Genomic DNA, 12,530 nt, shown 5'->3' with positions numbered 1-12,530 from the left:
AATATATATATATATATAAAATGCAGTTATATTGCAAAAATCTGGGGTGTGAAAAATAGTAAGAATTAAATAAAAATGTAAAGTTATATTAAACAGTTTTTCAGCAGTAATCAACTAAAAGAGAAAGATATTAGATGGATTGTGCTTCAATGATGGAAATAGGTAATGAAAAGAGAAATTATTCCAATTTTTAACATGAAATATATTACATATGTAATAAGTACATCTATTATCGAATTCTGCTTGTTGCTTCTCTCTAAGTCTTGTCGTTAATCGCAACTGTGAAATGGTTCACAATATTGCCATAATATTCGTATGATCTTCAGCGAAATTGTAGATTTTTATCGACTGCTTGTTAAAGGCAAACGAGACATTAGATATGACGACGTCTCGCCAACGCATCGTTACACTTTATTTTCCTCCGTGTTCGATCATTTTATGCCTCGTATAACGAGATTTTATATAGGAAATTACGGTCACATCCCATCATTCTTTACCTTAAGGTTAATCTTAACATTTTGTCACCTGTCGATTCTCGATCCTTGTGTTATTCTAGTATAAGAAAAGGTTTAAAAAACGGGTTTGCGACCTCAATATCAGCTATATGTGGCATTTGTCTAAATTATCGAGAAATATTATAGAGAAAGAATGTTACCGGTCAACGTCGTCAATGATATTGAGGATTTCTCGTGGTCGCTCAATATGAATAATGGATGATCCCCATGATGATTCTCGAGGATAACAAGATTTCATCCTTGTGTTCGATAGTTCGAAATTGCGAGTCAATGTCAGTGAGACGACAATTCGCGTTTGATTGCTTGGAAAAAAAAAAATGTTTCCTCAAAGATAGTTGCACTGCGCGCGATGAAATATCCACGTGAAAAACGTACCGATGAGGCTGTTGTAGATCGAATGCATATTAATTAGAGAGTACTCTTTGATCTATAGTGCTGCATACGACACTATTGCGCCAGAAAGTTACAATGGGCTTTCGTTCGAAGTTTGGCTACCGCGCTGTATCAGAGAAGTCGATAGAGAAGTATTAATCGAAAATTTCTCGTAATTTTATCGTTGTTCGAATTGATACATCGTGAAATATAAATAGTGCAGTAAACTAAGTGCAAAAACAAAATTATAAAATGATGAAATAAATGTGTAAAGAGTCGTACTTAGGAAGTATCCTTCATCTTGCATTCCTTGAATTAAATATATCGAGAACGTACAAGAAGAAAGTTTGCTAGTAGAAGTATTTAAAACTTTTTTAGAATTTCTTAGTTTTTCAAATATATAACAATGTTATGAACTAAACTTTAGCTTTATATAATAAATTCAATCAAACGGTTTTTGTCTTAAATTTTATTGAACACTATAGAGTTCGTTAATATTTTAGCACTTTCGGAATTTAAACTTTCTAGGTATTTTCAATTTATATCGCGTTTAAAACCTTCATACAATGCATTATAAAATTTTGGTTAACAATTTCGTACGTGAAAAATTAAATTTTGATGAGATCAAAAATAAATAATAGCTTATATAATATTAAATCAATTAAAATGTGGTTTTGTATTTTTAATCAATAATTATAATACACGAATATTTGACGAAGATAATGCGTCTGACCGAAAAAGAGCTTAAAAATCCTATAATGCCGTTTTTATTTTACTAGGAAGTACTAAATATTATATAAATAAATAAATAAATATACCTATATATGTAGGTCCGGAAGTATGTTCCGGGACTTTTATTTTTGATATCGGTATATTCCGGGACATTTGGCAGTTTCCAGGACTGTCCTGGAAAAAATTCATGTCTTACGGCAATTTTCGGGACAGTTTTTTGAATCTGATTACATATATATGCGTTATATTCCAGGACTGTACATTTCAAAAAACGTAAACAGTCCCGGAACATACCTCTAGACCTACATATATATATATATATATATATATATATATAATATAAAACAAGTCTTTATTGTCTATATTAATTTTCCAGGATTGAATATAAATGATATAATTTGGTATAAAAAAGTACAAACATTTTCAAATGATTTTTACCATTCATTTTGCGCTATATGATTTTTATATCAATGTTTTATACGTCGATCAGTTTCTCATACAAAACTTGTGCATGTGTGTAAGCTCTCTTGAAATCTATGAGAAACTCTGTTCTTTAAAGATAAGGTTTGAGACGCCGTGCAAGACATAAACTCGCCTGTTCAATTTATCCCTAATGGATCTTACCGTTCTGCACGTTTAAGCCGGCAGGATCTGTGTAACAGAAGTTAGAAGAAACTTATCTCTGGGGATTGCTCGGTGCATGTCGAAAGTGTTTGCAATAAACAATCCATGCACTCTCCATTTGATCGATACTTCTTTCAAGTCACTTTCTAAATTTTGTGCAGATATTCGATTTTATATAGTATCGAAAATATTACGTCATACTCAGAAGTTTATATCTTGTGAAAGAATGACCAACGTTATTCTGTGGCTCGCGATAAAAGCAAATCTATCATGTTTAAAGACATAAAAGATCTTTTCTTGAGTTTTTATGATATTTCTTATTTCTATTTTAATGTAAATATATATATATGTATATACATATATTCTTAAGAAATATCTGCGTTTTAAAATTTTTAGAAAATCGAAATAACATTAATATAAAATATTATAAAAAATAGTAATTCCGATCCAAAAGGCTTTATTTGATATTATTTATATTATTTATCACATTTATTATCTCTTTATATCTACACGGAAAAAATGGTTTTGCTAAAGTGTATAGAAATTAAGCTAGATACAGATCTGAAAATAATTATGTTGGATCATCTCTCCAAAATTATTATGTAGGACTTTTAAGCATGATGATAATGTTGCAAACAGTTTTGATATTCTAGCAACCAGCTTGAATGTTTAATATAATTACTTAGATGGACCGATAATTATCTTTCTATATCTAGCTCAATTTTTAGATACTTCAGCAAAACCGTTCTTTCCGTATATTATTACATTACCTTGCCTTATACCTTCCCTTTGATTCAATATCTCTATTAGCACAGACTAACAATCTTGTTTGCTCATATATTAATATTCACATATTACGTATAATATCTAAACAACAAAATATATAATAATTTGACATAATAACATTTATTATAACAATTTCTCTGTAGTAGCTGTTACCGCACCACAGATATATCCGCCGTGTAATCACGAGGCAATGAATATATCTATACATTCGATTTACATTCTCGTCTAAATTCGCGATCGGTCGTCGACATACGCGCGATATACACGCATGTTCTTGACATCGGTAATGTGTGTAACTTTACAGGTTGACATTGTGTCACTCCGACGTGTTACAATACTATGGTTGAATATCACAATCGAACTGATTTACACTCGCGGTAATTCTTGTGTTTCGCGTTATTTGACTTTTACAACACGATATGTATAACATACGTATACGCATGTTGTGGAGTTTTGTGCTGGCGGTGAGAACTACTTGACGATAACATTTACAAATGTGTGTGGAGAACATTGTTGGACCGTGATGGAAATGTTATATCATAGCGCTTGGGAACTTGGCGGATCGATAACGCAAAATGGGCCGCAACACGGTTGCCTTTTGTTCGAGGAACTTTTGCACACGAAAGTGGACGATGCTCTCAGTTGGAAATCACTGTAGGAAGGAAGTATGATGATGTCTTGCTGGCTTTCTCTCAGTTGAGAACGCAACATTATATATACATATAGAGAGATTTTTAAGGATTAGATTTTTTTTATTAAAGAATTTCAATTTTGTTTGATAACAATTATCTCTATAATGTAGGGCTATCGAGGAATTACATTAAAGAAAAGGATTTAAGAGGGCTATAAAAAATATATATACATTTTTTTACATAAATGTTATATAAAATGTTATTATATGTTAAATAGATGTAATGCATCCATTTATTACTTTTTGCTGTTAATTATTTTCAAGGAATACATTTTAAACGGCTGCAACTAAAAATCTTACAGTAAAATCGAGTCACGAGGAAGTGTCAATGAAAGCTAAGCGAATTACAATAAATTAGCGCGGAAAGTAAATTTAGTCTTCCAGGATAGTGTCACGTTGATCGTAAAGTACGTCGCGCCTTTTTTTTATCACGTTTTGAAGTTAATTGGGTTGTTTAAATCTGCGCATGTGTAACCAAGACTGTTCGCTTGACTATTTGCCATTAATTTGCGTACTCTTTTGTAGCTAATTCCGCTGTGTGTTTGCACCTGTACATACGGGCATAGTTGCATTTAAACACATTGAACATCTGAGAGAACGTCGATAGATGTTCGATAGATGATACGTTGTAAATTAAACAACTAATATTGTGTTTCATGATGAAACTTTCATCAATGATGCGTAAACTTTAACTGCAAATCTGTGCATTGCAAAGAGAGTTTTGATAGAAATTGAAGCTATTGAATAAAATTACATATTTGTATAATTGCCCGCGGCGAAATATTCCGCACCGTAAATCCGGGATGTAACTCGCCGATTTATTTTTAGCTTCACAAAATATTCTTCAATAAATTTTCACCCACGATAAACGCCAAGGCAGTCGAATTTATAACGCTCGATACGCCTTCTCAATACATTACTCGTTTCTGAGTTACACCTGAGAATAATGTTTCCTATGGAATCTAAAACATAACTCAAAAGCAAAGGGGATATCTTCTTTAATTTATGATTGAATGTTTAATATGATACAAATATCACAACAATAAGTTAACTATAGGAACAATAATTATCACATTTAATTACAAAGAGACATAATTAAATAAAATAATTAAATTTAAAATATTATATCCTTTTATATTCTGCTTTTTATACTTAAAAAAAATATATATATGCACAAAGGAAATTGATAGTATATGTGTTTCGGATATATTAAACAAAGTAAATGAATGTTAATTCTGTTTAATTTAATTACCGAACAATAGAGCATTGATTATCAATGAAAACAGTTGTTTTAGAATTTTATTCTCGGACACGTGCGAAGTGCAGAATAAAATGAAATCAAACGTTGAAAGTTAATTTTAACATTTGAACAGTACATTATTAAAATATGAGAGATGAATTACAATAACATATATAAATATTTTATAAATAATTTATTTATATTATTTTACTTTAATTTTATTTTAAAATATTTAGACTAAAATAATATCTTTTTAAATTATATAAAATTTTATTACCGTAATGGTATAATTTTATATTTTTACATGTATAAAGCCAATCCATATAGACATAAAATACAGTTTCGTAAATTTTGATTAGCAAAATTAACACGTACATAAAATACTGTCGTTGCTTTATTCTGGAACCCAATAAATTATTTGTACTTTTATTTAGTTTAGGTTAACCATTATTGATTGCGTAATTTAATATCTTATTATAAATGATTATAATTGATTATTACGGGCAATTAACGTATGTCTAGTGTAATGATAATTTATTTAATAATTGTGGATATGATGATTGCTAATATATATTTGATATTATACATGACAACAAAAGTATATCAATAACAAAGCTTGAATTGATTTGAAACATTATCTAGCTATTTTAAAATAAAATGCACCCGTCAATGGATCCATAATTGCGAGGTAGCGCACAATGCTCGGGGAATTTCGTATACATCTATTTTGAGTAACTATTACACAGAGAATGTTATACACACATCATTAACTCGCGTATGAACAAATTAATTCCATGACACACATGCAAGCATTGCAGCGAGTATATTCGTTGTTCTTAATTATAATAAACGCTACATCCGAAGTTGATCACGTATACGCGCAAGTGGTTCCGGCGTACATGCAGACAGACCTTCCGTTACGCTAGTGATAGAGATTATGCTTTGCGTGACGCATTCACAGCTTATCTCGGTCGCAGTAAATTAATTCGTTGACGTTGTGCCGTAATATGTGCACATCACGTACGAGATGACCGTAAACTAAATCAAGTTGGGTTTGAAATATGTCATGTAGATTGTAAAATTTATTGTACAAAAAAGACACGCGAAATATGAAAAGAGTATTTTACATTGCAGAAAATGTAACAAACACTTTGGCAAATGATTATTTCATGAATCATAATTTGGCTAATAATTTCGTTATCAGCATTCTGTTCTATCATTATCGAAGTACTACGCTAAAGTAAGTAATAAATTAACAGTTTTTAAAAAATTAATCTTTTTCGAAATCTAAGGAAATAGTTATAGTTCTACGAAGAGAGAAGAGTTATTAATAATTTTAAAAGTCTACCATTTTATTAAACATTAAATAGATTTGGAGGTGCAAAGTTAAAAATATAAATCTAATAAATACGGACGCAAAGTACAACAAAGTACGGCGATCATATGAATTACCACAAATGCAGCCGTTTATTATTTGCGGATTATGATACGTGGCCCGCGGGTCCGCTAATTTGTATGGAAATCTCCAGCCGTCGCCGCGAGTAAAATACGTGTAGCATAGTTATCCAGCGTTACAATATCAAATTACTCGCTTCATGTGACGTTGAATTTGCTGTCGCCAGCACAACGGTTACCCGGTGTTGTGCGCGACAGTGCGCACGAATGTATAATTTAAAGCTAGTTCACCAATCATTGACGCTTTTATGTAGTAGCAATCGGGATATTGACTGTATTCACTCAACAGCTGTCGATCCGCATCTCATTCATTTATCTGACAAAAGTACATACCTATACTCACGGAAAGAATGGTTTTGCTAAAGTATTTAACAATTTAGCTATATGGATACAAATCTGAAAATAATTTTGTTGCACCATTAAGTAGGTTGCTGAAGTATGATGATAATGCTGTAAAAAATTTTGACATTTTAGCAATTAGTTTGAGTGTTCTACATAATTATTTTGATGGTGCAACAAAATTATTTTCAGATTTGTACATATATCTTAGCTAAATTTTTAGAAACTTCAGCAAAACCGTTCTTTCCGTGTATACATATATTTCCAAACAAATATTGTCTTCGAATGTTTTTTCTTATTTTTACCAGACATTTTTTTCAGAGAAAAATACTATTGCTCTAAAATAGTTTTAACTTTTGTAAATTAGAAACAATATTTTATTTCGTAAACAATAAGTTTGACATTTTTTAAATAAATTTATTACAGTTGGTTTTCTTGTTATTGATTACAACAATTAATATAATAAAAAATTACTGATTTTTATTATCGGTACTTTTATTATATGTAACATATCTCTGTCTTTATTTAATATTATTAATTATATTCACATTTCTGTTGCAAATGTAAATATTAAAATTATTTGCAAGTTAGCTGCGATAAATTGAAATAACGAATATACCAAATGTCTTGATAGACTTTTTTTACTAAACAACGTTTTCGAACCAAACTGGCCGTAGCGCTTATAAAACTTTTTAAAAGCTGAAAGCGTGGGGCGTAACGAACAATGACAAAAAAGTTTAAGTCGTAAAGACGTGCTTAAAACTTTTGGATAAATCGATGACTTTCGACAAATTCTCGCATTTGCCGCCAATTTGTGTTCCTGATGTTATACCTACTGACGTGTTTTATTAATACGTTCGTAATAAAATGATTAAATCTAGATCTTGATTTATAGCTCTTAAATTTTTTAAATTTAAAAAATAGACAATAATGGAATAGCGATAAAGAGATGAAATTTTTTATCATTAGATTTTTATGACTATTTAAATAGGAAGATTTCTCTTTAGCGTAAATGCGGTTCTATTACACAACGGTAATTAATATGTCCGCACTAAAGCGCAAGAAATTAATTATAATATTTGTTGGTGAATATATATATATAACAAACAGCGCATTACGACACTGTATTTAATTACTTTAGCGTTAAACTGAAGCGAAGTATGCAGGTCAAAGAAAATTATTAGATTTCTTAATTAAGGGTCTAAAAAAAGATCTCGTTTTATACAACTTTATCTTAAGTTAACCAATCACAATAGCTTTTATCGTGAAAAACGTACCGATGAACTAGAGATCAAAGGGAATGCTTGGAACGGTTGTTAATTAAAAATAGTTCTTTGTAATATACCGAGAGTTGGATACTATGCGATGAAATGAAGAAAGAAAAGAGAAACGTTCGAGATTGAACATTAATATTAGCTAACGCAGGAATCGCAAAAATGTCTTTAATGGCTCGCGATGAGTTCTTGTATAATGAGATTTATTCCATGGTTCTGCTTCACGGTTCGGGAAAGGAAAAAGATTGCTTCAAATCGATTGTAGTTAAACCGCGGAATTATTGTATATTTTCCAACGCGAAAGAAACTCTTATGCAACGTTTGTTTGCTTATTAAAGTATTAGGTGAACAGGTAGGAATTCGTACGGAAATAATTGTTTTGTAGTTACATCGAATCGACCATGCCATTCAAAGCCGCTTTGTTAGACGGACATTGTGTGCGTCGAACAATCGGAAGCTTTAAAGAAGCCATTGCGAGCAGTGCAAAATAATTCGCGTGGAACAGATTGTCGCAACTTTGCTGTCGCATCTACTGCCGCGAATTCTTGTTGTTGCGCAACGGAGTACAATTACAATGTTACAGGGAGGAAGTTCAGTGATCCTTTAGAAGTCGAGAGAATTGCAGCATTCTCGTGATAACATCATCCCTCGGCATTGTTACATCAAAGGTTTTCCACCGCGTCAGTGCGCGACACCATAGTGTGCGAACTATCCATGTTTACATCAAATATATATATTTTAAAAAATATGCGTGTACGAGGAAAGTCTCGCTACCTTACGTGCTAGCTCTTTATCGCTAGCACAAGAAAAAAACATAGTTATATTTTCCTCTAAACATATTTTATAATATGTAAATTAAAGAGTTCTTTTACAAAATCTTCTTTTACAAAATATGTTCTGTACGTTATACGGTTACATATTCTCTTGGTATATGAATAATTTAATCTTGAAAAATTTGGAATAAAAAAATGATGAAATATGTCTTAGTTCGAGAATAAAATTGCTTTGAATTATCATTTGGAGAGTTATGGAATGAAAGAAATGTCACAGGGAGGAATATTTAGTACATTACAATACATTTATAGTAAGCTGTTTAATTTATCGTGGCATAAAAAGCGAAAGTAGTTGACAAGTTAATTATAGAATATAACAGATTTGCGTAATTTCTTTTCTGTTCGCGCAGTTACTCGTAAACTTTCATCCTTTAACTTATTCACTGTGCATCAATGTAATTTCATCACATTTATGATATTCATAATGTTTCCGGCTACTGTTACGTTACAAAGTTGCCGGAACTCGCTGACGGCGGAGATCAAGTCTTTTGGATCATCAGTGTTTGTCGAAACTTTCGACAAACACCGAGTTAGAATAAAGCTCATAGAAAGGTCGACTGTTCATTGTATTAATTGACACAACGTTACGAAATTGAGTGAACTCGGACTCGCAAGTCTTGAAGTATGTGTCTTTACGACGAGGCGAATAAAGCAAATAATAATAGACACAGCAGAAAATACAACTTAATCACATTCACCGCCAAGCGTATTTTACGTGACTTTTTATTCACGCCAATTGAAATATTTTATTATACTAAAAAGAACAATAACACATTTAATTGATAGTAGTAAAATAGGAATTGTACAAAAATATTTATTTGACATATTTATTTGACTGTCACCCCATGACGGTCACTGATGATCGACAAGACGTAAAGGGAAAGCTGAATGTCGGTCACCGGTGATTGTTATGGCGGTGTTAATGGAAAATAGCGCAGAAGTACTCTTAAAAGATAGAAATTCTTGCTACGGGACGTGAGTCGAAATTGAAAGTGTGAAGTGGAACGCGAAGTAGTGCGATAGATAGAGAAGAAAAAAGTCTTTTGAGTTGCACGAGCTTCTTGGCTCCTAATGGATCACGAAATTTTCTACCCAGTTCTTTTAAGATTGATTGCCATAGTAAAAAGAATTGACAAGGCACTTTAGAATACACTGCAATTGCAAGGAATTGTATTTTCTTAATAGAATTCTTCAGCAACATTGCATACTGCTTATTGTATAATTATCTTTTAATATTAAGTATCAGACTTTAATAGCATTGCACTAATACAGGATATGATATAAGAATCTTGTATTACACATTTCTAACACTTTAAATTTCTTGGTTTTTATTGAGATGGAAAACGTTGTTCAATTTTATTCTGTGTTTTCACCACGATAAATAATACGAGCGAGTATAAAAATGGAAGATGCATGTACTTATGAAACGCAATATCCAACACGTTAATTTTATAGGATTACCGAATAAACGAACAATTTTTTCCTACTTTCATACATTCATTTTCGAAGAAGATTGCTGGTCATAATTCAACGCAAGAAAAAACTACAAAAAACACACGTGAGGATGATCTCGCATTTATGGACGTTCGAAGTACAGTATATGGACTAGCAAAAACTGAACGTAATCACAAAAGAGAAACCGGGATATACTTGGCGTTCGATATTTCGATTCTACATTCGATACATTTCCGACCGATTCCGCTGACCACAATTGGATTTCCCAGGCGATCCCCATGGCGAGTCGGATATCCGCTTGTTCTGTAAATCCTCCGCTCCCAATCCTAACTTTTCCCTCTCTTTTTTTTCTTCTTTCTCGTGCACGACAGGAAATGCATGCTTGATCTACCGACTATAATCGAGATTAATGGGAATAACAGGCAACAGCCGGTGTACCTTTGCTTACCTGGCGTATGTGGACTTATATCCTTCGACATGTTGAGAATGCATGTTGCCATCACTAAAGCTGACAATAATTAATCTTTCTTCTCTACAGTAAAACTCGTAGAGCCATCGTGAAAAATCGTGCACAAACGTCACGACGTTTTTCCACATTGTCAAAAACGCGAAAGAATGGAAATGCGATAATATATCTTTTTTTACGTTTTGCATATTGTATCGTACAATAAAATATTTAGGTAATATAATGAACGGAATCAATGTATTCTACTTCTCTTTCATATTACAAAATGTAAACATAAATATAAAATATTTTAATGATGAAATTATGTTTAAAAAAAAACTTGAAGTTTAATTTGTCATATTTTTAATTAAACATATAAATACTTTTTCATCCATATTAATTACATATGGTTTAACATTAATAATTATAAAGATAATTGTAAATACATAATAATATCAATACCTTTATTTGTTTATGTTTTAGTTTTAAAATAAATTATTTATTTTTAACATAATTAATATAAAAATTATAAAATACTGAATTGAATTGAATTTTTATTTCATTAATACAAATTAATTAAAAATAATTTATAAATAATTTATAAAAATCAGAAAAAGAGAACAATAAAAAAGATTATCTGTTACATTTTACCTTAAGGACTTATAATAACAAATCTAATGCTAAAAAAGCCAAAAAAGTGTTCTCTATATCTCATTCCAAATAAAGCTTAGTTTTTTAAGTGAAAGCGTCGATAGCAAGTAAGAGGGTATATTTCATACCCTTCAATAATCATTTTCTGTCGAAGGAAACGTTCTTTCAATAATTTCTCTCATTAATTATTTCCGACGATCTTAAGCTTATTTCTTTTTAAACTCAAGAGCTCTTTTCACGTAATCTTCAAAACTTTAATTAAGGTAACATATTATTATACGAGGTTTGTTCAAAAAGTTTCCAGATTTTATCTTTATAATTTTCGGAGGTCTACTTACAACTTATTCAGCTCTATCTCCTTCAAAATATGTTCCTTCTCGGTTGATACATCACTTCTAACGCCGTTTTCACTTCTGAAAACAATCCTCATACGCGTTTTTCGGTATCGCGCATAAATCCGTCTGCAAATTTTTTTTGATGATGTCTTCACAAATGTCGAATTCTTTTGTTTTTTAACGTGGATTTTATTTTGAAAAAAGAAAGCTTGCGAGGGCCAGGTTATAAGAGTAAGGAAGGAAGCTGAAAAAGCATAATCATCTTTGTTTGGTGCAGAAGTGATGAATCAGTAGCGATGCCTATGCCTGTGCGAGTGCGTTGTCGTGGTGAAGGAATCATGAATTATTTTTCTACAGTTCAGGTCTTTTTCTTCTGACAGTTTCTCGATATGGCTTTGCAAACTTTTTCTTTTTTTAAAACGAAATTCACGTTGAAAGGCCAAAAGGATTCGACACTTGAAGACATCAAAGAAGATTTACAGCAGACTTATGCGATTCCAAAAAGCGCATATCAGGACTGCTTTCAGAAGTGGAAACGGCATTGAGAGTAAAGTATCAACCGTGAAAGAATATATTTTGAAAGAGATAGGTGGCTGAATAAGTTGTGAGTAAACATCCAAAAATTACATATAAAGATAAAATTTGGGAACTATTTGAATCTCGTATACAGATCGATAATTCTATAGAGAAATGTGAAAATTATTAGTAATTTAACGCAAAAAGAAACGACAAAAGTAGGATGGAGGATGGTCTCACATTTACGTTTGAAAATGATGAAATAGT

This window comes from Temnothorax longispinosus, chromosome 5 (assembly GCF_030848805.1).
Source record: "Temnothorax longispinosus isolate EJ_2023e chromosome 5, Tlon_JGU_v1, whole genome shotgun sequence".
NCBI classification, from domain to species: Eukaryota; Metazoa; Arthropoda; class Insecta; order Hymenoptera; family Formicidae; genus Temnothorax; species Temnothorax longispinosus.
This window is presented reverse-complemented; position numbering follows the sequence as displayed.